General features: G+C 47.2%; 1 protein-coding gene across 2 annotated transcripts in view; it reads right to left on the reverse strand.

The window, feature by feature from the left end:
* slc4a11 (solute carrier family 4 member 11) overlaps nucleotides 1-27,416 on the reverse strand; it is a 237,110-nt gene that overhangs the window by 131,159 nt on the left and 78,535 nt on the right. The gene's annotated exons all lie outside the window — the stretch shown is intronic.

Here is a 27,416-nt window from a genome sequence, read left to right on the forward strand (position 1 = left end):
TGAAGCATTATTACGTCCGCCTTCAGCGCCCTCAGATGCACGAACACACGTGCCCTTTTTACCGGCCTGGTTAACCCTCTAACGTTCCAGGTGATCAGCCTGGTTGAGGGTCATCGTGCCCGCCCCCCTCGCCGATCAACCATCTCCTTTCTTGGGGCCGCCCCTAGCCCGTGTTGCGCTTCCCCTGGCCCACGTCCTGGCAGCCCCCACCTCCGACCTCCTCCATATTACCAAACCCAAATTCCTCCCTCGTCAGCAGATCAACTACCCCCCTTCCCCCGCCTTGCAACAACACCCTGTAACCTAACCCCTGTCATAAACTAGCTATATGCACACCCCCCACGTGGCTTCCGTAGACCAGCTCACCCAACTAGCCCGGTGACTCTCGACTCCGGCGCCAACACGTCTCCCACCTATTGTTCCCTCTGACCCATCGCCCCACCCATCAACACCACTTCCCCAAACCAGCCAACCTCGAGCAAATGTTCTGAAGAAAAAAAAACCCAAGGAACAAAGAAAACCCCGATGCGAATGCAAATTGAATAAAAAACAAAAATAATAGGCTCTTCCAACCACCCCGATCAGAACACAAAAAGCCCCCAGCACCAAATACCTTAACTACCCTCTTTTTCCAGTGAAAACTCGAGTACAGAAGAGAAAAAAAAGCAACACCACACAATTAAAACATGTAAACATCGCTTAGTAACTTTTTAACTGAAGTTCAAAAAGTCCTCAGTTCGACACCAGCCCTTCTCTCTTGGCAAAGTCCATCGCGTCCTCGGGCTCCTCAAAGTAACGGTGCCATCCCTCGTGCGTGGGCGCGGTGGGTACAGCAGCCCAAACTTCACCTGCTTCTTAAACAGAATCTCTTTGCCTTGCCTGTAGCCTGCCCTCTTTCTGGCCACCTCCACGCTCAGGTCCTGGTAGATCCGCAAGACACTGTTACTCCAATGGCAGCTCCGCGTGCGTTTGGCCCACTGTAGCACCCGCTCCTTGTCCAGGAACCTGTGGAACCTGACCACCATCGCTCGGGGGGGGGGGGAGGCGCTCGCGGCTGCCTCGCCTGCGCTCTTGTGTGCCCTATCCACCTCCACCGGGCGAGGGAAGACATCATCCCCCAACAGCTTCTGGAACATGTCTGCCACATACGCGGCAGCATCCACGCCCTCAGCCCCCTCCGGGAGACCCACGATTCTTAAATTCTGCAGGGCTATTTTCCAGGTCTCCACCTTTTCCAGAAGCCTTCTTTGGCGGTCTTTCAGCCTCTCCATCTCCACCTCCACCATCGTTTGGTGATCCTCCTGCTCCTCCAGCACTTTCTCCGGCTTCGTCCGATCTTGGGCACCCAACCTGTGCTCCAGACGCTCAATTGATTCCTGAATCAGGTCTAAACTGTCCCGTTTCAGCGTGGTGAAGCCCTCTTGGATGACCTTCAGCAGATGCTCCGTTGTTGGCTGGGCTGACTGCACCGGGGTCCGGACATCGGCCATATTGTCCTCAGCAGCAGCTTCTACACTGCCCTTGTTTGCCCACTTCTTCAAATGTTTTTGATTCTTTCTGTTCCTTAATTCCATACACCTATACCTGGAGTCAGTGCCTATGCCTTCAGGTCCCGCACTCAAAATGAAAATGAAATGAAAAGAAAATCGCTTATTGTCACAAGTAGGCTTCAAATGAGGTTACTGTGAAAAGCCCCTAGTCGCCACATTCCGGCGCCTATTCGGGAAGGCTGGTACGGGAATTGAACTGTGCTGCTGGCCTGCCTTGGTCTGCTTTCAAGGCCAGCGATTTAGCTCTGTGCTAAACCAGCCCCAGATCACACAAAAAAAGTACAAAAAAGTCGGGGGGGGGCGGTCCAGATTTCATTGCCTTATGGGAAACTTTTTTTTCCCCACATTTGACAATAGTTGTTATGATGAGCATTGCTGAGATTAGCTTCTTAATTTATGAACTAAATTTAAATTCCACCAGCTACCATGGTGGGATTTTAACCCATGTCCAAAGAACATTAGTCTAGCCCTCTGAATTACTAATCCAGTGACATATCAGTCTCCCCATAGGGGAGCAACACACATGAATACAAAACACCTGGAGCTCCCACATCATCAGTTCGGAGGACAAGATCAGCCATCAAGAAAAAAAGCACATTGCCAATGTTTTAATAATGCAATTACAGGGGGCAACGTGCTTGAAGAGGAGCAATGTCAATTGGTCTGTCATTGGCCTCATTGCATTTGGAAGCACATGTTGTCAGCAAAGACAGCAACTAAATTTGAAAACCCGCAAAGTCACAAAATACCGGGTGCCCCGGCAAACAAGACCAAGATAAAATATAAAAGCCTCGTTCATCTCTGCTCCAATCTTGCCTAACCGGTCCGCGACAAGCTGTCAGCATCGAGCAGGTTGGTAAAACATACTCGCAGTAGCAGGATTAGTGTACCAAAAACATGGGAAATAAGGACGCATTTTTTTTTTTTTAAAAAGGCACCCAGTATAACTGGCATGGATTTGCCACAAGAGATCTGGGCATTCTTGTGTGAGGAATGGGTACCAAAGCCTTCAGGGGGAAAGACTGTGGGAACCGTTTTCTCTCACAATTGGGATCTGCTCGATTGTTCCGGCACCCACTGCAGGGCACGTTCAACACTGTTGGTGTGCTTCCTTCACCTTGTAATGCAATATGGCAGCATTTTATTTGGGGTCATGACTGAACTCCAGTTCCATGCCACAAATTTCCAAAAGGAAATTCCACGTGTCAGTAGCAATTATTCCACCTCAGCGTCCCCACCACAGGCTCATCTGTACCCATTACAAAAACGGCCAGTCACATTGCCCACTGATGTGGAAAAAATCAGTAGCTCCAAAGAGCAAAGAACATTACAGCATAGGAACAGGCCCTTCGGCCCATCAAGACTGCGCCAATCCAGATTCCTTATTTAGATCTACTACATACTGCCCAAACAATGTGTATCCCTCCATTCCCTGCCCGTTCATTTATCTACTAAGGTAGATCTTAAATGTTGCTATCGTGCCTGCCTCCACCACCTCTACTGGCAACGCATTCCAGGCGCCCACCACCCTCTGCATGAAAAACTTCCCCCGCACATCTCCCCTAAACTTCCCCCCTTCACGTTGAACCTGTGCCCCCTTGTTTGTGGGTTTTGAGGGGGACAGCGCAGTGACAGAATGGCTAATGTTAAAAGGACGAAAGCAGAGCAACAAAAAAAACAAAACGTGGCAGATAGACGATTAACTTTTTTTCTAACCAAACAATAAAGAGCCAGCAAAGTTATGCTGACTTTGACTGGCTCACCACAAAGACAAAGGGTTCCAGTTACATGGCATCTCAGAAACACCTCAAAGTGCTTCCAGACAATGAATCACTTTAGATGTGCAGTTACTGGCTGTGGATGGGAACGTGGCTGACATTTTAATGGGACAAGTGAAATAAATAATCAGTTCATCCATTTCTGGCAGTGTTGCTCGCGGAACAAACCTTTGCTTTGGCAGCAGCTCCTCTACCATTTAGCAACAGAGAAAATAGGAGCAGGAGGAAGCTACTTGGCCCTTTGAGCCTGCTCCCCCATTCATTATGATAATCTGTTCATCCAGCTCAATAGCCTACTCCCACTTTCCTTCCCCCCCCCCCATATCCTTTGATCTCCCTCGCCCTACTTGCTATATCTAACTGCTTCTTGAAAACATGGAATGTTTTGGCCTCAACTATTTTCTGTGGCCACGAAGTCCACAGGCCAACTACTCTCTGGGTGAATAGATTTCTCATCATCTCTGTCCTAAATGACCTACCCCGTATCCTCAGACTGTGACCCCTGGTCCTGGACACACCCACCATCTGGAACATCCTTCCTGCCTCGACCCTGTCCAGTCCCGTTAGGATGATACAGGTTTCTATGAGATCCCCCCCTTATTCTTCTGAACTCCTGCGAATACGAGCTTAACCGATGCAATTTCTCCTCATACATCAGTCCCGCCGTCCCAGGAATCAGTCCGGTAAACCTTCAGTGCACTCCCTCGAGAGCAAGAACATCCTCCCTCAGATAAGGAGACCAAAACTGCACACAATACTCCAGGTGTGGCCTCACCAAGGCCCTGTAATTGCAGCAAGATATTTTTTTTTTATAAATTTAGATTACCCAATTATTTTTTCCAATTAAGGGGCAATTTAGCGTGGCCAATCCACCTACTCTACACATTTTTTTTTTTTGGGTTGTGGGGGTGAAACCCATGTAGACACGGGGAGAATGTGCAAACTCCACACGGACAGTGACCCAGAGCCGGGATCGAACCTGGGACCTCAGCGCCATGAGGCAGTTGTGCTAACCACTTGGCCACCGTGCTGCCCATTGCAGCAAGATATGACTGCTCCTGCACTCAAATCCTCTCGCTATGGAGGCCAAGATGTCATTTGCCTTCTTTACCGCCTGCTGTACCTACATGCTTACCTTCAGTGACTGGAGTACGAGGACACCCAGGTCTCGTTGCCCATTTCCCCCTCCTAATTTATGGCCATTCAGATAATAGTCTGCTTTCTCGTCTTTGCTACCAAAGTGTATAACCTCACATTTCTCCAAATCATACTGCATCAGCCATTCATTTGCCCCAGACTGAAGGATCTCTGCATCCTCCTCACAGCTCACCCTCCCTCACCCAGCTTGGTGTCATCTGCAAATTTGGAGATATTCCATTTTGTTCCCTCATCTTATTCATTAATATTTATAGTAAATACCAGGGGTCCTAGCACCGATCGCTGTGGTACCCCACTAGTCACTGCCTGCCAATTTGAAAAAGATCCTTTAATTCTTACTCTTTGTTTCCTGTCTGCTAACCAGTTTTCTATCCATCTCAATACACTACCCCTAATCCCATGCGCTCTAATTTTACACACTAAGCTCTTTTGCAAGACGTTGGCACAAGCCTTCTGAAAGTCCAAATATACCACATCCACTGGTTCCCTCTCGTCAACTCTGCTAGTTACATCCTCGAAGAATTCCAGTAGATTTGTCACGCATGATTTCCCCTTCATAAATCCATGCTGACTGTCCGATCCTGACACTGTTTTCTAAGAGCACCCTGATGTCACAAGAGGCACGACAGAAATTTCCATTCGCAGTCAGCAGGATGTTTGTTTTGTTCCTCTTTTGCAGAGGCAAACACAATTTTGATCCCAAGTCAACCTGTCCAGTGAAAACATGACCAAATGTGGCGGGCAGGAAGTTCGACCATCCACAGGGAGCATTACAGCACACTCAGGAGGGAGGCGCCTCAGAGAATAATCCCACTGCCTAACTATCCCCCTCGAAGCATCATGATCGATTTGGTGATCTCAAGGTAATCCACCATCCGGCCAAGTATAATGTTACATACAGTGCAGTGCAAAGCAGGGCAAAAACGGGCTCGAAAGACCTTTCGAGGCCAGGAAAAGTCCATTAAGACATTACAAGCCAGAAGAGTTGATTAAAATAGCTCTTTTAGCATCTAAATACAGAACGCATAGATCCAAACGGGGCCAGTTCACCTTTTTACATTTTCTCTGGTATTTTAAAAGCAGCAGGGGGGTTTCGTGAAGGGAGCCAAGACCAATTCTTTGCATGATTCAAGAACACTAAACAACCGCCAAGTTATCTACGATTTAAATAGGTGAATGCGCCATAGAGGGGGGGGGGGGAACGAGCAGGGGTTAGTGCAATTGTGATGCAGGTAAATCAAAAACTTGCAGCTTGAAAAAGGTGTGCCTCTGGTGACTTTTCCTTGTTGTTTATCTCCCCAGTCTCTATGGGCAACACTGCTTCGTGTAATCTACTTCTGGGATTTATTATTTGGGCTGTGATTATGTCTGCCAATAGGGGGCCCTCTTCCAGCACAGGTGGGCTCGGTGGCAGGGGGAGGGGAAAAGAGAGAGACATCCCATCATTTAAATACATATAGCAACCACCCAGCTTAGGCCACCGCCGCCAACACTGCTTATAGATAAAATACTTGCATTTGTCTAGCACCAGACATCTGAGAGCACCGTACAGCTAATGAGGTACTTTGGGAAGTGTAATCATTGTTGTAATGCAGGACATGTGGCAGCTAATTTGCACATAGCAAACTCCCACAAACAGCAATGTGATAATGACCAGGTAATATTTTTTGCCGCACTGTTGATCAAAGGATTAACATTGGCCAAGATACCTCTATAGGATCATTTACATCCAAGATACAGATGCCGCCTCGGTTTAACATCTCATCCGAAAGATGGCACCTCCGACAGTGCGGGACTCCCTCAGTGCTGCACTGGAGTGTCAGCCTTGATATCTTTACGTTTTGCCGTGGGGTGGGACTGGAACCGAGAACCGTGTGATGTAAAGGCGAATGTGCTGCCAACTGATCCACCACACTGACACAAAAGAAAAAAGGCACCCTCTTGGGGAACAATAATAATTTGGGTAAGTATTTATCTTCAAGGCGACTGATATCTGGGCCACCGTTCTCACCGAGCACACGCCCACCTCCACTCCTATACTAATATTACAGCTGCAGTGCCCAAGAAACAATCCTGAGGCGGCACAGTGGTTAGCACTGCTGCCTCACAGCTCCAGGGTCCCAGGTTCCATTCCGGCCTTGGGCGACTGTCTGCGTGTGGAGTTTGAACTTTCTCCCCGTGTCTGCGCGGGGTTTCCTCCGGGTGCTCCGGTTTCCTCCCACAGTCCAAAGATGAGCAGGTTAGGTGGGTTGGCCCTGATCAATTGCCCCTTAGTGTCCCAAAGGTTCGGTTAAGTGGGGCTGCTGGGTTAAGGGGGTAAGGAGGGGGCCTGAGCCTAGATAGGGTACCCTTTAAAAAGTCCCGGTGCAGACTCAGTGGGCCGAATGGGCTCCTTCTGCTCTGTAGTGATTCGGTAATCCTATGATTAGGGAATTGAATATTTGAGATGACTTTTGTTCATAGCAATGCCAATTACTTCCATTTTCCACACAATAACATGTCCAATTGACTAGTTGGCCATCGGAAAGAAATCACAACTGACCCATACTTGCTCTTTCAATGGACTTTCAATCACAGGGGGGCAATGTGCAGTGGTGCTGTGACTGGCCTTGGAATCCAGAGACCCAATGCCGATTGTCATAAAAACCAATGTGGTTCACTAATGCCCTTGGCCTACATGAAATGAAATGAAATGAAAATCGCTTGTTGTCACAAGTAGGCTTCAAATGAAGTTGCTGTGAAAAGCCCCTCGTCGCCACATTCCAGCGCCTGTTCGGGGAGGCTGGTACGGGAATTGAACCCCCACCGCTGGCCTGCCTTGGTCTGCTTTAAACGCCAGCTCTTTAGCCCACTGTGCTAAACATGTGACTCAAGACTGACACCAACGCGGTTGTCTCTTAAATGCCCTCTGAAACGGCCTCGCAACAGTTCAGGGTAATAAATGCAGACCAATGTCAGTGAAAAACAACATGCATTCCATGGGTCAAAATCCTGGAACTCCCTCCCTAACAGCGCAGTGCGTGTCCCGACAGTTCAAGGGAGAAGCTCACCATTATCTTCTCAAGATTTGGGGTGGGTAATCAAAATGCTGGCCGAGCCACAGGCACACACATCTCATGATAGAATCAAACCCCAGAAATCAGGAGCACACAGCAACTATTTCCTATCGACATGAGAAACACCGAGACCAGCTCCGCAAATGCCAATAGCGCAGACCAAGAATAAACACACACTTTCTAACTTGCCCTGCTAAGCTTTGACCCAATTCCTGTTTAGCACTCATTTGAGCCCAGACAAGTGGTCAATAGCACTGCTTTCTCGAACTGATTTCTCTCAACCAGATAATAGACTTCCATTAACTGTTAGAATTGCCACCATGTTACAGTAAGGTGTATTGGCTTGCGAGAAACGCCCCAAGGGGTGGACAAACATGAATGACTACTGATGCCCCATGCTGGTGGCAGCTGGTTAAGCTCCACCAAAAATCCTTGCACTGGCATGGAGGAGGGTCCCTCAACCTTGGCTCTGCCATGCTGCACCAACACGCACCAAAATGTGGGTTTGCATCAGGCACACAAATTTCCTCAGTATCTTGGATGTGAAAACATTGCGGTGGGCTTCTGCACATATTCAGACACGCAAGAAGAACGGAATGGAGTAGACCTGACAGCCCCTCGAGCCAGTTGATCCAAATAAACCACGCCCCCATTGCCATTGCAAATGGTCAATTAACGATTTGCAATTCTCCTTCTAATGGAACGGGGCACAGAGTGGCCAACAAGCACAGATATTAACTCTTGTCTCATGCAGGCTTTCAAGACCAATGTACATCTGTCCGAGGGCAAATGAAACGTGGTGCCTTTCAAAGATCCCGGTTAGTGAGGAAGCAGCCTTATTTAAACTCTGTGCACAGTGACGCAATTTATAAAGCTCCCAGACAGGTTTCTTCGCACTGGTTTGCTGCATGAGACAACTCTGGAATGCATGGTATATTGTAACATTCAGCCTGTTGTTTCCCCATGTATCACCTCTCCAGGTCTCCATGTGACTGGTAATCATCAAAAACATCTGCAATGTTAAATGGTACCCCAGGAATAACCTTTGAAACTTTGGAACGCCTCACTTTCCCCAAGCTCAATATCATCTTAGAGACTCAGTATCAAACTGTGTTTCATAACACTCCTGTGTCATTACTACATTTTAGGCTCTGTGTAGATGCAAACTGTCGTGTAGCCCGATGCAATAATTCAAGGAGTCGCGAAGGGAAAGGCCAAACTGAATTATTTTTAACTGAAAATAAAACCGCTACCTCGGTACACAAAGCAAACGCCACAGCCCAGAACTATGGGAACTGCCAGCCTGCGTCTGGACGCTACATTTAAAGGTGTCCTCGCCCACTCGCCAAAGGGACCTCATATTCCAAGAAACCCACAGAGAAATCAATCAGTGATCCCCCATGATTCTCACATGTGGGTTATCCCATCCCTTCCCCCCTCAAGTCCAAATCATCCCCAATCCTCCCACGTCGCTGAGGTCTCTCCTGTTGCTTGGCACAAGGCCTCGAGTCGGCAACATGTAGAGCGTGAAGCAGTCTGGGTATCGTCGTCTCCTTTTTAAACACCGATGGGCCACAAATGGAAGCTCGTCATCAGTGCTGATCCACAGCGTTAGATCAATCACGTTCCTCAGCCTCCATTTCGGACTCCGAATCTTCATCATTGGGGGAAGGGGAGGGAACGACTTCCCCATAGATCGAGTCCCCTTTCCGGAGGTAGTTGCAACAGGCAACGATCGAGGGGGTCGTCTCTGCTGAAATAATCTCCTCTAAAGCAGGTTCCCAGTTTCTCAGGTGGTCCAGGTGTTTTTTCCATGGTCTTCCCTTGGACTTTGTAAGAAACCGGACCGGTCTTTTCCAGCACTACTTCTGGAGTCCATCGGGAGCCATCTCCAAAGTTCCGCACATAGACGGCATCTTCTATTCTCAAGTTCCTTTCGGGTCTTCTGGAGCCATAGTTGCTTTTTTAGGTCTCCTGCTTTGATTCTACCTCCCCCAGCAGGCTGAACCTCGTGTGCAGTCATCGTCCCATTAACAATTCTACTGATGCGACTCCCGTCGTCAAGTGCAGTGTGGTTCTATGATCAAAGGTGAACCTGGCCAATTTCATATCCAGGGAACCAGCAGGCCGTTTCTTCATTCTGGTTTTGAATGTTTGAACTGCCCATTCAGTCAGGCCATTAGACGATGCATGGTACAGCACCGTTCAAATTCATGAATGCCTGAAATTGTCCCCTGGTAAAGGGGGTACTGTTATTGGATACGGGTGCTTCTGGTATGCAGTGGGTACAGAAACTTTGCCAGAGTTGTTCTACTGTTCCTCTACGCGCGACCGCTCCCCTCCGCCGCCGGAAGTCAAATCTTGTTTTTCCACTGGTGCATGAGAAGTCGTGGAGGTCATACAATGTATTTCTAACCATTTTGAGCAAGCGCCAACCATAATAAAGAAACATCGATCTCAAGAATAGGCCAGCGAAGTCTACATGCACTGTGCCCATGGTCTTCCTGGTTATTTCCATGAGTTCAAAGAGACCGAAGGTGGGAGCTACTGGTCCTCCTGGTACAAGGAGCACTGCTTCACCAGATCCTCAATGTCTGTATTGAGTCCAGGCCACCAGACGTAGCCCCTTGTGAACGTTTTCATCTTGGATACCCCAGGGTGTCCATTGTGTAATTCCGTCAGGATCGGGCACTGACCCTGGGTGGGGGACAACTATTTGGGCTCCCCACAGGACGATGCCATCTTTTATGCTCAGCTCTTCTTTCATGTCACCTGTGGGGTATTCTCAAATTCCGCCACTGAGGATCATATGGTGTAATTTTGTCAGGGTGTGGGGTCCTTCAGGATCCACGCTTGAATCTGCTTCGTGGATACAGGATATCTAGGAAGTTCAAGGTCATGATGACTTCTTCCAATGCTGGCAGAAGGGACAAGTTGGTGGGCAGTGGGGAGGCGGCTCAGAGCATCGCAATGGCAATGTGTGTTCTTAGGTGGTGCTCGAGAGAATATTCGTAAGCTCTGACAATAATGCCCAACATTGGATCAGAGTTGAGGCGGGGGTTCGCTTTACCCTCTTTGAAAAATCCCAGCAAGACATAATGGTCTGTTATGATTGTGAAATGTTGGCTGGAGACATACGGGTGGAATTTCTTCACCCCAAAAATAACAGCAAATCCTTCTTTTCCGATCTGAGAATAGCATTTTTACACGACCACCAATGTTCTGGATGTATTTGCTATAGGTCTCTGTGCCATCGACCTACTGGACTGCCCCATTCCATATATAGAGGCCATGATGTGGAGATGCTGGCATTGGACTGGGATGAGCACAGTAAGAATTCTTACAACACCAGGTTAAAGTCCAACAGGTTTGTTTCAAACACTAGCTTTCGGAGTACTGCTCCTTCCTCAGGTTTACCTGAAGGAGCAGTGGTCCGAAAGCTAGTGTTTGATACAAACCTATTGGACTTTAACCCGGTGTTGTAAGACTTCTTACTATATAAATAGGCATCACATGTTAATACCAGATCTTTCTTGGGGTTGTAATTCATGAAGGTGTCATCCTGTGGTGCCTGCCACGACCACTTCTCATGTTTCTTTTAAACAGTACGTGCAGGGGTGGCAATAAAGGGGCCAAATGTGGGGCAAATTTCCCATAGGAGTTTACAAGGCCCAGCATTTTAATTCTGCAATATTTTACGGATTGATGCCTTTTTGATGGCCTTAACTTTATCCTCTACAGCGTGTAGACCTTTTCGTTTTTGAGTTTGATTCCGTACCCCAGGAGCCTGCCTGGAATACACATGGATGGACACATAGAACATAGAACAGTACAGCACAGAACAGGCCCTTCGGCCCTCGATGTTGTGCCAAGCCATGATCACCCTACTCAAACCCACGTATCCACCCTATACCCGTAACCCAATAACCCCCCCCCCCTTAACCTTACTTTGTAAGACACTACGGGCAATTTAGCATGGCCAATCCACCTAACCCGCACATCTTTGGACACCTGGGACAGAAAATCATCTCAAAACCTCCTGTGTGCTCTTTTTCCATGGTTCCTGTGATTACTACATCATCTCAGAATACTACCACCTCCGGGTGCCCTTGGAGAATGTTCTCCATCGCGTATTGAAAAATGGAGCTTACTATGATACTCCGAAGGGCAGGCGTGTATATAGTTGTATAAACGCTTATGGGTGTTAATCTTCATGTACTTCCTGGATAACTCATCTAATTCTAGCTGGAGGTAGGCATGGCTCGTATCTAGTTTGGTGAAGGTTTGACCCTCCCTGCCAGTTTGGCAGATAGATCTATGCGTGGCATGGGGTACCGACTTAAACACAAGACTTTCTTAACTGTTTCTAGTCTCCGTAGAAGCAGACCGACTTGACGGGTTTGAGGATGTGGATGACCAGTGCAGCCCACTCTACGAACTACCCTGGCCATATTATCCCAAGGCTCTCTAACCCCTCGAGCTCAGTCTCTACTTTGGTAAGTAAAGCGTATGGCCGAGCCCTGAAATATTTGGATATGGTGCTGGACTCTGCATAAGTCTTTGCCCTTGTACCCTTTATTCTACCAACGTCTTCTTGGAATACCTCAAGATATTTGCCAATGACCTTATACAGTCCACTGGTTCCTAGTTTGAGAATTTGCAGCCAGTGCAGACAGATCCTCTGAAGCCAGTCTCTGCCCAAAAGGCTGGGTTGTGGTCATTGTACAACGATGAGCGGGAGTCGGACCTTCTGCTCCCCACAGGTAAGTGGGGTCATACTGCGCCCCATAATCTTCAGCAGTTCTTCAGTAGATGTGGCCAACCTGGTCCCGGTGTCTCACAGGCCGAGGGCCAAAATGCCCATTCGGAGAAGTCAGAAGGTCTGTTCCCCGATGATGGGGATGGCAGCTCCTGTATCCACCTCCATTTCTAGGGAATACCTTTATCCGGCCAACCTTAGGGCCGATGATGCAGTTTAGCTGCATCATGTCACTCTCTTTAGGCTGATAGACTTTCCAGGCCCAGGCCTGAGGTGGCTTTGGCTTCCGGCCTGAGCAGCATGCTGATCCCGACAGCCTTGCCTGGGTCATTCCTTTGGCCACACTTACTGCAGCCTTGCAGCTGACACTTGTAGTTCACCAGGGAGGCTTCCCCAGTACTTCTAGGGTTATACAGCCATCTTTTGAGATGCCAGAATGTCCAGGCTGAATGTTGAGTTGGTGATGGGTGAAGCACATAGGAGCATTTGCTGGAAGTGCTGGCTTTTCTGTACGAGGGTCCTTCCACACCTCCCCCCCACCCCCAGCCCCCAGCCTGAAAGGGCGACAGTCCATCATCCCTTGGAAGTCTAGGATGGTTCTGCCGACAATTCTTTTGTATCGCACCATTACTGATCCCACACACTAGCCGGTTGTGTAGTATCTCAGTCAAGGATGGACCAAACTCGCAATATTCATCCAGCTTCCTTAATCTGATGAGAAATTCTGTCACTGGTTCCCCAGGGGTCCTCCATCCATTGATAACACTGGATGATTATGGATGGCTTTGAGTCATAATAGGTCTTTACTAGATCCACAAGCTCATTGAACATTTTAATGTCAGGGGTTGCAGGATAAGTTAAGTCTTAATGATGACGAATGTCAGGGCCCCACATGCTGTCAAAGGGATTATTATATATCTGTCGTCCCTTTCTATGTCTTTGGCGTGGAAGAAGTGCTGCATACATTCGGGGTACTGGGGCCAGTCCTCCACGTCCGCATCATAAGGCTCGAGCTTCCCAAACAAGAGCATTTCCAAATTTTTCTTATTCGAGTTGTCATCGGGGAGTTTCGAAAGGGCTGCTCAGAATCCTGTGCTTGATCCTCATTGCCAATGTAATAATTGCTGGAGGTGCAGCGCGAGAGGCCAAACTGGTTTATTTTAAACTAATAATAAAACCAGTACTGCGTCGCATAAAACAAAATGTCCCTGCCCAGGAATAATGGGAACTGCCAGTCTGGATCTGGGAGCTATATTTAAAGGTCCCGCTAATGAGCCCAAGCTGGGAAGGCCTCTGCCCACTAGAAAGCCCACAGAGAAATCAATCAACGCTATCCCGTGGTCCTGGTGAGGGTTATCACACCTAATCATCACTTCATGACGAATCCCGCTTCTTCCCTACTCACTTCAGTCTTTAGTTCACGTGGACACATTAAAAAAAACACTGTTTGGATAGCAATAGCACGCAAGCTACAGGATTTAGTTGTGTATTTTTTTTTAAAAACAGGTTATCCTATATACCTGACCAAAACTTTGGATGGTCAAACCTTTCAACTGTTCTACTGCTAAGGGAAATCAGAAAGAAGCATAAACGAGATCAGAGGACACAGAGACATAAACGGCAGTAATTATCCCTCCAAAAATGAAGGATGAAAAAAAATGAAAATCGCTTTATTTTCACGAGTAGGCTTCAATGAAATTACTGTGAAAAGTCCCTCGTCGCCACATTCCGGGAGTTGAACCATGCTGCTGGCCTGCTTTAAAAGCCAGCGACTTAGGCCAGTGAGCTAAACTAGCCCCTAAATCGCTTATTGTCACGAGTAGACTTGAATGAAGTTACTGTGAAAAGCCACTAGTCGCCACATTCCGGCGCCTGTTCGGGAAGGCTGTTACGGGAATCGAACCGTGCTGCTGGCCTGTTTAGTCTGCTTTCAAAGCCAGCAATTTAGCCAAGTGTGCTAAACAGCCCCTGTACAAAGCGGGTGTTAAATTGTATGTACAATGTCTATATTGTAATTAATAAACTTGGCACAGGTTTCTCCCTTCATGGACAATATTACATAGCTATATGAAAACAGACATGATTCAAGGCAGGCCAGGAATTGGCTCAACTAAAGTATTCAGGAATGATAGAGAAGGGGGCCAGCATTGTCGATCAAAATATTACAGTTCTAAATTCATAATGATTTACTAAATGGTTCTTGGACTGAATCTATTTGGGTTAAGTTGAGGAATTGGGAGATTTTCTTTTTTTAAAAAGTGGAGCTCCAAATCATGGTATGTACCAAAAACAGATCCTCAGCTTTAACTCTCCTTATATAGATTGGGGGGAAGCATAGAGCTGATGGTAAGGAAGTCGAGGAATTTCTGATATATGGACAGGAGAACTTTCTGGAGCAATGTATTGCTAGTTGAAGGCAATAACATTGGATCTGGTTCTGGGAAATGATGGGAGGGAAAAGTGGAACGTGTTACAGTACGAGATAATCCAGCTGACAGTTAGAAGAAGAACACGGGTGGCATGGTAGCACAGTGGTTAGCACGTTTGCTTCACAGCTCCAGGGTCCCAGGTTCGATTACCGGCTTGGGTTACTGTCGGTGTGGAGTCTGCACATCCTCCCAGTGTCAGCGTGGGTTTCCTCCGGGTGCTCCGGTTTCCTCCCACAGTCCAAAGACGTGCAGGTTAGGTGGACTGGCTAAATTGCCCTCAGTGTCCAAGAAGGTTAGATGCGGTTACTGTGATAGGGTGGAGATGTGGGCTTACATAGGGTGCAGACTCGATGGGCCGAATGGCCTCCTTCTGCACTGTAAATTCAATGATCTACGATCTAGGAGCACCACTGGGTATAAAGAAATTATGGAAAGAGGCCAGAAAGTATCAAAGATTTTTGTCAGACTAGGGAAAGAAGCAGCGATGTCAGAAGCAAACACAGGTATGATTGGGGAAGGCGAGGTGGAGCAGTAACAGAACAATGAATCCAGGAAATGTCCAGTTCTGTTATGTCTGGTTTGAAGGGAACAGGTACATCACCCAAATGTTACGTGAAAGGAATTAAAAACACAATGAGAAGGCTTATGACAAACGCCTAGAACAAAATTTTGTTTCTAACCAGGAAGATTTTGGGAAGTGCAGGAGGGAATTCAAAATACTTGCGACAAAGTGAGGTGACAAGAAAACAAAATGGAAACCAGCAATAAACTGAAATCCAAAATATTTTATCAACATATAATATACGTACATACAAGCAAGGAGCAGCAGTAGGCCATTTGGCCCCTCAAGCCTGCCCTTCCATTTAATAAGGTCGTGGCCATCTGATAGTAACCTATAATCTGCACCCCGGCTATTCCCCATAACCTTTCACCCCATTTGCTTATCCAATGGATGCAAGCCTAGCCAGTTTAACCTTTCCTCATAAAACAAGCCACCCACACCCGGTGTTAGTCTGGGCAACCTGTTCTGAACTGATTCTATCGCATTCACATGCTTGGTGGTTAACGGTTCAGAATGGAGGAGAGTTTGTGCATGGGGTCAGGATTGAAGGCGCTAGCAACAACGTCGTTCCCAATGGCCCCGGGGAAATACTCAGGGAGTCCAGTAATAATAGCTTCATTGCGAATTTGGAGGCAGATTCGGCAACACTTCAGGTTGGGGATAGGGTCAAGGGAAATGCATCACAGATTTGAGCCGGGAAGTGGGACGGAAATTTTCGGGAAGGGGTTTAAGATACTAAAAGATTTGTTTCTTGGGGGTCGGTTTGCAGAATTGAAAAAGCTAGAAGCGAAGTATGGGCTGGAGCAGGGGGAAATGTTTAGATACATGCAGGTTCGGGACTTTGCCATAAAGGAGATACAGAGCTTCCCAGTGAAGCCGGCCTCCATATTGCTGGAGGAGGTGCTGACAACAGGGGGACTGGAGAAGGGGGTAGTATCGGTGGTTTACGAGGCTATTTTGGAAGAAGAGAAGGCACCACTGGAAGGAATCAAAACAAAGTGGGTGGAAGAGTTGGGAGAGGGTATGAAGGAGGGGGTCTGGTGTGAGGTGCTCCAGAGAGTGAATGCCTCCACCTCGTGCGCGAGGTTGGGGCTGACACAGCTGAAGGTGGTATATAGAGCTCACCTCACAAGGGCGAGGATGAGCCGGCTCTTTGAGGGGGTAGAAAATGTGTGTGAATGTTGCGGGGGGCGGGGGGGGGGGGGGGGGGGGGGGGGGGGGGGGGGGGGATGTGTGCCGCAAATCACATTCAGATAGATAAGATTTCTGGACTCTGAAGGTGTCAAGGGAATGGGGAAAGTACAGGAATGTGACATTGAGATGGAGGATCAGCCATGACCATGTAGAATGGCAGAGTAGGCTCGAATGGCCTACCCCTGCTTCTATTTGCTATGTACAAAGTTACTGAAAGATACTAAGTCACCTGATTGAGATGGAATGCATCCTAACTTACTGAAAGATGCAAAAAAAGATAGAAACAACAGAGCCATTGGTCACAAACTTTCAATTTCCACTGCACACAGGACTACTGCCATAGAATGGCACAGTGGTTAGCACTGCTGCCTCACAGCGCCAGGCACCCGGGTTCAATTCCAACCTTGGGGGGCTGTGTGTCTGGAGTTTGCACATTCTCCCAGTGGCAGTGTGAGTTTCCGCCGGGTGCTCCAGTTTCCTCCCACTGTCCAAAGACGTGCAGGTTAGGTGGGATCACGGAGTTACGGTGACAGGGTGGGGACTGGGCCTGGGTAGGGTGCTCTTTCATAGGGTAGGTGCAGACTCGATGGGCCAAATGGCCTCCTTCTGCACTGTAGGGGATTTTATGGCTGGCAGGGTTACGAATGCCATCACTATTCAAGAAAGGGGAAAAGGGACAAACTAGGAAATGACAGACCAGTCAGTCCAACAGTTGTGGTTGGGAATTTACAAAACCATTATCACGGACAAAATAAGTCTCCAGTTCGAAGGGCATGGGATAATTAAGGAGAGACAGCATGGATTTGTTAAAGGAAAAGTGCGTCTGACCAATTTAACTGAATTTGTTGATTAGGTAGCAGAGAAGCTTGAACAAGGTGTTGCAGTAGATTTTGTAGCAATGCAACTTTGAAAGGTACTTGACAAAGTGCCACACTGGAGACTGAGTCAGAAAATAGAATTAAAGGGCAAGTGGCAGCAATGATGTCAAATTGGCTCCGTGTCAGAAAGCAGCAAACAGGTCCCAGATGTTTTTCAAACTGGTACAGGGTTTTAATTGGTGCTCTCTCTCTCTCTCTCTCTTCCCTCCTCTCCCTCCCCCCGCAGGGTCAGTTTTGGGTCCATTATAGTGTTTTCGGTTTTTAATAAATACCATAGACTCTGGTGTATAGAGAGGCATTATAACATTTACAGATGGTGCTAAGCTTGGCAAAGTGGTAGATAATATTGATGAGGATAGTTACATGCTGCAGGATGGTGAAACGTACCAGCACAGCAGATGAATGAAAAATGCTGCAACTTGAGGCAGGCGAACAGGCAAAGATGGCATACTATAATTAAAGTTTGAAAAAAATTTCCATGTACACAGAAGTGACAGGGAAACTTGATAAGGTGGATTTAAAAAAAACATATGGTGTACAGGGGTTTAGAAATAAAGAAACAGAATTTCAAACCAAAGGTGTTATGCAAACATACAAACTAGGAGCAAGGGTGGGCCCCTGGACCCACTCCGCCATCCAATAAGATCATGACTGGTCTGACTGTAACGTCCTGCCTTAAATATAAACATTGACAGTGCGAGAGTTGGTTTGGGTGCCATTAGTGTGTTGTGGATAATTTTGGCTGCCACATTTCAGGAGGGACGTAAAGGTTTTGGGAGAGTGTACGCAGGGGGTTCAATACTTTGTTACCAGCAATGAGAGCCCTTGGCTGTACGGAGAGGTTAGAAGAGTTCAGATGAAATGAAATGAAAATGAAATGAAAATCGCTTATTGTCACGAGTAGGCTTCAATGAAGTTACTGTGAAAAGCCCCTAGTCGCCACATTCCGGCGCCTGTCCGGGGAGGCTGGTACGGGAATCGAACCGTGCTGCTGGCCTGCTTGGTCTGCTTTAAAAGCCAGTGATTTAGCCGAGTGATCTAAACCAAGAGTCAGAGAGGTTAGTGAAGTGGAGATTTGATGGAGGAATTTAAAGGGTTTAGACGGAAACAATTTTCTTTATTAACTCTCGCGGCTGATGGGGCGATATCCAGAGGGCACAGATTTGAAGTTAATTGGCAAAAAGAGATACCGAGTCAGGAGGAAATTCAAAGAAAGAATGGTCTGCCTGAACGTGGCGGGGCTGGGCTGGGGTGCGTTAGATACAGATTCAATAGTCGTCTACTTCCATAGAAGGGCGGCACGGTAGCACAGTGGTTAGCACTATTGCTTCACAGCTCCAGGGTCCCAGGTTCGATTCCCGGCTTGGGTCTGTGCGGAGTCTGCACGTTCTCCCCGTGTCTGTGTGGGTTTCCTCCAGGTGCGCCGGTTTCCTCCCACAGTCCAAAGATGCGCAGGTTAGGTGGATTGGCCATGTTAAATTGCCCTCAAGTGTCCAAAAAGGTTAGGTGGGGTTACTGGGATAGAGTGCAGGTGTGGGGGCTTAAATAGGGAGCTCTTTCCAAGGGTTCGATGCAGGCTCGATGGGCCGAATGGCCTCCTTCTGCACTGTAAATTCTATAATGAGGGAAATTGAATGCATACTTGACGGAGACAAAAGAAAACAGATATGAGGAAGAGAGTGGGACAAACCGGAATGTTCTTCTAAAGAACCAGTGGTAAATCGATGGGCAGAATTGCACCCTTCTGTGCTGAACTGAGATTTTTTAAATTATCTGCTTTACTGATGTTGGTTGAGGGATAAACGTTGGTCACATCTTTCTGCCAGAATGGCCTGCCAAGCTTCCCTTTTTTACTAACCATCCGCTTTCTAAATCATAATATCTGTGCTTCATGTTGCTTGATGCGCAGCCAGTGCGAACAGCATGAGAGTTGGGGGGGGTGAGGAAGTTAGTGTTTATTATTACACTGCCGGCCAGTTTTCAGTATCGTTCGCAGCTGTACCCAAGATGCCTGCCTTTGCTTTGGCCTTTATCCTCGCCCCACAAAGCCATCACCGCCAATTACACAATTTGGGTCGATTTTTTAAAAGAGTCTCATTATCACCGGTGGGAGTCGAAGAACCTTATGCAACTGCCCACAATACAGGACACCGACTGATCCACTGGCAGGAAGGGCCAGCAACCACAGGACACAACTTGGAGCTAATTGGGAAAAGAACTGGAGAGGAGACAAGAGTAATTTTTCCTGAAGCAAGCTGATCTGGAGTGCACTGGCTCAAAAGAGCAGTGGAAACAGATTCAACAGTACATTGAAAATGAAATGAAATGAAAAATGAAATGAAATGAAAATGGCTTATGGGTCACGAGTGGGCTTCAAATGAAGTTACTGTGAAAAGCCCCTAGTCGCCACATTCCGGCGCCTGTCCGGGGAGGCTGGTACGGGAATCGAACCGTGCTGCTGGCCTGCTTGGTCAGCTTTAAAAGCCAGCGATTTAGCCAAGTGAGCTAAACCAGCCCCTGAGTGAGCTAAACCAGCCCCTAAACCATTGGGTGGTAAAAAAGAGAATTGCATCTATATTTAAATAGGGAAATTGGTTGCAGAGCAGTGGGGTAAAAGACAAAGGAGTGGGACCAATTAGATAGCTCAATTAAAAAGCCTGGGCATGACAGGCTGAATGAATCCTTATTGCACAGAAAGAGGTCAATGATGAACACCTGTTTCAAAAAGATATCAAATGCTCCAAATTCTCTTCGCATTCAAGTGACGCGTTTTCATTGAATCCATAGAAACCCTACAGTGAAAAGGGAGGCCATTCGGCCCATAGAATCTGCACCAATCCTCTGAAAGAGCACTCTGCCGCGACCCACTCTACTTCCTTATCCCTGGAACCCCATGCATTGATCAGAGCCAATCCTGCACATCTTTTGGATATTAAGGGGCAATTTTAGCATGGCCAATCCACCTACCATGCAAAATCTTTGATACTTTCTGGCCTCTTTCCATAATTTCTTTATACCCAGTGGTGCTCCTAGATCGTAGATCATTGAATTTACAGTGCAGAAGGAGGCCATTCGGCCCAACGAGTCTACACCAGCCCAAGGAAAGACCACCCAATCTAAGCCTATCCACCCTATCCCAGTAACCCCATCTAACCTTTTTGGGCACTGAGGGCAATTTAGCCAGTCCACCTAACCTGCACGTCTTTGGACTTGTGGGAGAAAACCGGAGCACCCGGAGGAAACGCACGCGGACATGGGGCGAAAGTGCAAACTCCGCATGGTCACCCAAGGTTGGAATTGAACCCGGGTCCCTGGTGTTGTGAGGCAGTAGAGCTTGTTAAGAAATGGGTTAAGAAACATTCCAATTAGATGTCTCATTGATCCAATAATTGGCACTGATATGTAAAGAGGCTACAGGTGGCCTTTGGGGTAATGTGATGTGATGATAGAGTTTGGTGCAGAGTGTGTTCAAAGGAAAAATAAAGATGTTTGGGAAAAGGAGCAAAGCTCTTGACTCTTTACTCAACAACAGCCAGAGGCTAACAGTGGTAGCAGAGGATGGTTCCTGTGCCAATGTAAAGGGTTGAAAGATACAACGTTTCTGGACTATCCGCCATTATTTTCTGAAAGGGGATCGTACGACCAATGAAGAAGTGCAGTTGTTATGTGGACTAAGGTAACTGCTTTGGGAAAGAGTAAACAAGACATGGCATTGGCTCTTTCTCTACTTTATGAGAGTCAAATCCGAAGCAAAGTATTTTCTGAACTGAAATTGGCACAATTAGACTCAAAAGAAGGTCTGGAGACTCAATTACGTTTAATGGATAAGATTTATCAAAAGGCTGACTTGTTCAGTGCGTATGAAGCCTGGTCGGAATTTGCCAGATTCTGGAAAACAGAGGATATCTCAATGGAGGACTATATAATGGAATTTGATAGACTATACAGAAGGATGCACAAACACCGGCTGGAATTTCCACAATCTTTGTTGGCATTTAAGTTACTGGACTGTGCGAGAGTGTCCAATATGGATAGACTCCTGGTTTTCACAGGAGTTAAGTTTGCGTATAATGATACCTTATTCGATCAGATGACAAGAGGCCTTAGAGAAGTTTCTGGGGAAACATTCAAATCCTATGGCTCTCATGTCACAAATGAGTCAGTCAGCGACAAAGCAGACTATGGAAGATACACTACTGACAGGATGGCGAGATCGTATAGCTCCGAACAGGTTAGGAGTGTCTGGAAGGAGATCGGGACCCGCAAATTATGTGGACAGAAATCCATTCAAAACCTACAATAGGAGGAGGGACATGAAGAATGGAAATAGGAAAAAAAAACCCAGAAATGCCCAGGGTATGATAAATCGATGTTTTCGGTGTGACTCTCAAGACCGTTATGCTTTCAATTGTCCAATACGTTATATTAATGGGGGCAATTCTCCGAGCCCCACGCCAGGCCAGAAAATCTGAGCAACCACGCCTTGACGCCCCGTCGTCGGCACCCGATTCTCCGAGGTGTGGAGAATCAGCGGCATTTACGCCTGCGCGTTTGGCACGGCGCCGGCCGCGGGCCGCTGGAATTGGCGGGGCCGCCGATTCTCTGGCCTGGGTAGGTCAAGCGGCTGCTCCGACATGACAGAGTTCCGTCGGCGCCATTCACCCCTGGGCGCTGCCGGTGGGAACTCTGCGGGAACACTCGGGGGGGAGGGGGGGCACGGCCTGTGGCAGGGGGGCGCAGCCTGTGGTGGGGGGTGGGGGTTCCATCACCAGGGGGTAGGGGCCAGCCTGTGGTGGGGGGTGGGGGTTCCAACACCAGGGGGGAGGGGGGCCTCCAAAGGGGTCTGGGTCTGGCCTGCGATTCGGGCCACAGATCGGCGGGCAGACCTTTCCCCCCTCGGGCCTACATTCCGCCGCGGCCGGGCCCTGAACACCGACCCCATGTTGGGTCGGGGCCCGCGCGCATAAGAAGTTCTCCGCGCATGCGCAGAATGGCCCTGCCCAACTGCGCATGAGCAGGATTGAGCTGGCCCAACTGCGCATGCGCGGGTTGGCGCGGCGCACGGAGGCTGGAGCGGCGTGAACTACCCCAGCGCTGTGCTGGCCCCTTGTGGGGGCCAGAATAGGTCGTGCCTGGGCCCTGTTCGTGCCAACGTGAAACGTGACGGCATTCACAACGGCGCAAACCCTTGGGCGATCGGAGGATCGCTCCCAGAGTGTTTGAAGTTACATATAACATGGAAGAGTCGGAAGAGGAAAAAGATAGTGACCAGAAAGAAGGCATTGTCCTATTAACAAGCGGTTTTACTGCGGTAATGAGAGTGTTGGTTGCAGAATGCTTCAATTGTGCTGTATTGGACAGTGGCTGCGCATCTACTGTGTGAAATTGACTGGTTAAAATGCTACCTGTACTCTTTGAATGCTGAAAATCGTAACAAGGTAACAGAATTTGAAAGTTCCACAAGTTTCAGGTTTGGGGATGATAATACTCTTATGAAGTCACTGAAAAGAGTGGTCATCCCTTGCAAAATTACCGGAGTGAATCATTTCATTAGCACAGATGTATCAAGTGGCGCCTTTGCTTCTGAGCAGACCATCGATGAAGAAAGCACACATGAAACTGGATATGGAACAGGATAAGGCAACAGTTTTTGGAAAGACGGTGGACTTACAATTTACACAGTTGGGACACTATTGTATTCCATTACTGACAAATAATATTTCAAGTACAGTTGTTAAGGTGTGTTATTGGCAGCTGGAAATGGGACTTCAGCTGATAAAAAGAGTGTTGCTTTGACAAAGAGTCATCGGACTCGAAACGTTAGCTCTTTTCTCTCCCTACAGATGCTGCCAGACTTGCTGAGATTTTCCAGCATTTTCCTTTTCGTTTCAGATTCCAGCATCCGCAGTAATCTGCTTTTAAAAAGAGTGTTGTATTAAAACTGCATAGGCAATTTGCGCATCCGTCTCCTCGGAAGCTAAAAAATTTATTAAAGGATGCAGGGGTAAGGGATGAAGACTATACTAAGCTGATAGAACAAGTTAGTGATCGCTGTGAAGTTTGTAGGAAGTACAGGACACCAGCACGACCGATAGTAACCCTATCTTTGGCCAGGGATTTTAACGTCATTGTGGCCATGGACCTTAAGATCTGGGGTGAAGCCAACAATATATTTAATTAGCATTTTGTAGATTTAGCAACCAGATTTAGTCAATCAACCATTGTACAAAGTAAAGAAAAAAAGAGAGTAAGCCTGGATCAGATCGTGGAAAATTGAATAGGGACAGGAATGGGGCCACCAGCAAAATTCTTCACAGACAACAGAGAATTTGCTAATGATGAGTTTAGGGATATGTGTGAAACGCCAATATCACAGTTATGAATATGGCTGCAGGAAGCCCACTTAGTAATGGTGTGTGTGAAAGAAACTATGCAGTAATACATGACATGCTCCGGAAAATTTTGGCAGATAGACCAAATTGCAAGTTAAATTCAGCCTTAGCATGGGCGGTACATGCAAAGAATTTGTTGTAGGTGGTTGGGAGCTATAGTCCCTATCAATTAGTGTTTGGTAGAAATCCTAAAATTACGTCCATTTTGGATGACCAGCCTCCAGCTGGGGAAGGGTCGACAATTAGTTCTGCCTTTGCTGAGCATTTAAATGCATTACAGAGCAGTAGAAAAGCCATTTTGGAAGCAGAAGTCTCTGGAAGAATTCGCAGAGCTTTAAGGCATAATGTACGGCCATCAAATACAGTTTTTCAGCAAGGAGACATAGTATACTATAAGAGAGACGATTTTAATGAATGGAAAGGCCCAGGGAAGATCATAGGCATAGATGGCAAAACAATTATATTGCAATATGGCAAGCAAACGGTTGGGGCATATTCATTAAGGATAATGGGTACAGATTACAAATTTTCAAATTTAGATAGAGCAGACAGACATGATGAGGAACCAGAATCATCTGGTATGCACATGTAACAGAACTATGAGGACCAGTTAACTGATATAGACAGGGTTTCTGCAGAGGAACACAATGCTTCTGATGAATTAGAACAGGCCATTTTTCCGAAAGGACAACTGACAAAAGTTGGTATAAAACTGACATATTTGCCTGAAGGGTCTAGTAAATGGAAGGATGCAACTGTTATTAGTAGAGCAGGCATCAGCCCTATAGCAATTAGTCGTGGGCGGGTTTCACAAAAAGACACAGTGGTTTCAAAGATGGAAAAAGAGCAACTGCGAAGTTTAATTGGGCAACTGAATTGGTTAGGTAGACAGATTAGACCAGACATTAGTTTTGATATCTTATAGTTGAGTACAAAAATTAATTCTCCTAAAGTGGAAGACATAATGAGAGCAAATAAAGCATTGGTCGAACTAAAAATGCAGGAATGTGTTTTGAGGGTCTTGGTTTTAGGTGACCTTAGGCAAATGAAACTCATAGTTTATAGTGATACGCCCTATGCAAATGTATATAATGGGGTTTCAAGCGCAGGAGGTTTTATAATTTTCCTTTTGGGAACAATGATAAATGTTGCCCTCTTATGTGGGAAACAAAGAAAATAAGGAGAGTGGTCAAAAGCACTTTGGCTGCTGAGACGTTAAGCCTTGTAGAGGCGGTGGATATGGCATTTCATATATCTGCGATATTGACAGATATTTTGTGATTGGGGGAGTTGGGTAATATACCTATTGAGTATCACATTGACAATAAATCCCTGTGGGAAAATGTGCACTCTACAAAAAGTGTCAATGAGAAAAGGTTAAGGATAGGCAGCGTAAGTTTGAAGCAGATATTGGACAGAGGGGAGATAGCAAAAATTAAATGGGTCGACAGTAGCTATCAATTTTCTGACTGTTTAACGAAAGAGGGACTAGTTCACAGAAACTTTTGGATATCGTTAATGAAGGGCGTCTGTTTCTGTGACTTTGTTTTTTTCTTTCGAAAAAAAAAGAGGGGGAAAATTGAGTGTGTTTTTGAGTTTCTTGAAATTTTGTTTTCACTAAATTATTTTTTTTTCGCCAAGGAAGGAGACTGTTAAGGAATGGGTTAAGAAACATTCCAATTGAGGATTGAGTTCCGGACGTTATTGGGGAGGACCAGACGGGGTTTGTTAAGGGTAGGCAGTTGGTGGCCAATGTAAGAAGGTTGTTAAATGTGATCATGATGCCCCACAAGGTAGGGAGGTGGAGGTAGTGATCACAATGGATGCAGAAAAGGCTTTTGATCTGGTAGAATGGGATTATCTGTGGGAGGTACTGGGACAGTTCGGATTTGGGCGGGGCTTCATTGACTGGGTCAGGTTGCTGTATCAGACTCCTGTGGCAAGTGTACGGCCGAATAGGGCAACATTGGACTATTTTAGACTGCACCGGGGGAGGAGACAGGGATGCTCCCTCTCCCCACTGTTGTTCGCGCTGGCTATAGAGCCATTGGCAATTGCTCTGAGAGCCTCAAGGGATGGAAGGGGCTGGTCCAGGGGGGGTGGAGCACAGAGTCTCGCTCTATGCAGACGACTTGCTTCTGTATGTATCGGACCCATTACAGGGGATGGAAGAAATCATGAGGATTCGAGGGGAATTTGGTCGGTTTTCGGGGTATAAGCTAAATATGGGGAAAAGCGAGATGTTTGCGGTCCAGGCAAGGGGACAGGAGAGGCGATTGGGGGAGCTGCCGTTTAGATTAGTAGGGGGAAGCTTTAGGTACCTAGGCATTCAAGTGGCGCGGGAATGGGACCGGCTGCATAAATTAAATCTGGCCCGGCTAGTAGACCAAATGAAGGACGATTTTCGGGATAGGACGCGCTCCCGTTGTCATTAGCTGGGAGGGTGAAGATGGTGAAGATGAAATGAAAATGAAAATGAAAAGTGCAAATGAAATGAAGATGACGGTCCACCCGAGATTTCTGTTTGTATTTCAGTGTCTCCCCATTTTTATTCTGCGTTCCTTTTTTAAACGGGTCAATAAGTGATCTCTGGCTTTATCTGGGCAGGGATTGAGAGGATGGGGGATATGTTTATAGAGGGGAGCTTTCAGAGTATGAGGGCGCTGAAGGAGAAGTTTGGGTTGGCGAGGGGAAACAAATTCAGGTATCTGCAGGTGCGGGACTTCCTACGTAAACAGGTGGCAACCTTCCTGCTCCTACCGCAAAGGGGGATTCAGGACAGGGTAGTTTCCAGAGGGTGGGTAGGAGAAGGGAGCGTCTCGGACATTTACAAGGAACTTATGGGGTCGGAGGAGACGCAGACTGAGGAGCTGAAGCACAAGTGGGAGGAGGAGCTGGGAGGAGAGATAGAGGATGGTCGACGAGTGGACGCATTGAGCAGAGTCAACGCATCCGCAACATGTGCCAGGCTCAGTCTGATACAATTCAAGGTCTTTCACCGGGCTCACATGATAGTGGCCGGATGAGCAGATTCTTTGGGGTTGAGGACAGGTGCGCAAAATGTGCGGGAGGACCAGCGAACCATGTCCACATGTTCTGGGCATGTCCGAAGCTTACGGGATTTTGGCAGAGGTTTGCAGATGTCATGTCCACGGTGTTAAAAACAAGTGTGACGCTGAGTCCAGAGGTGGCGATTTCCGGAGTGTCAGAAGACCCGGGAATCCAGGAGGAGATGTTCTGGCCTTTGCTTCCCTGGTAGCCCGGAGACGGATACGATTAGCTTGGAGGGACTCAAAGCCCCCAAAGTCGGAGACCTGGCTATCAGACATGGCTAGCTTTCTCTGTTTGGAGAAAATCAAGTTCGCTCTGAGAGGGTCACTGTTAGGGTTCGCCTGGAGGTGGCAACCGTTCGTCGACTTCTTCGCGGAACGTTAATCATCAGCAGAAGGGGGAAGGGGGTTAGTTTAGCTTAGAGTAGGGAGTTAATAAAGGTGGGACCTGTAAGGGAGGGAGACAGCTTTTGCACTATGTTTTTTGTTTCATGTACATTGTTTATTGTGTTGTTGTTATAATACCAAAAAATACCTCAATAAAATATTTATTTTAAAAAAAAGAAACATTCCAATTAGATGTCTCATTGATCCAATAATTGGCACTGAT

Source organism: Scyliorhinus canicula, chromosome 3, assembly GCF_902713615.1.
Source record: "Scyliorhinus canicula chromosome 3, sScyCan1.1, whole genome shotgun sequence".
In the NCBI taxonomy this organism is placed as follows: Eukaryota; Metazoa; Chordata; class Chondrichthyes; order Carcharhiniformes; family Scyliorhinidae; genus Scyliorhinus; species Scyliorhinus canicula.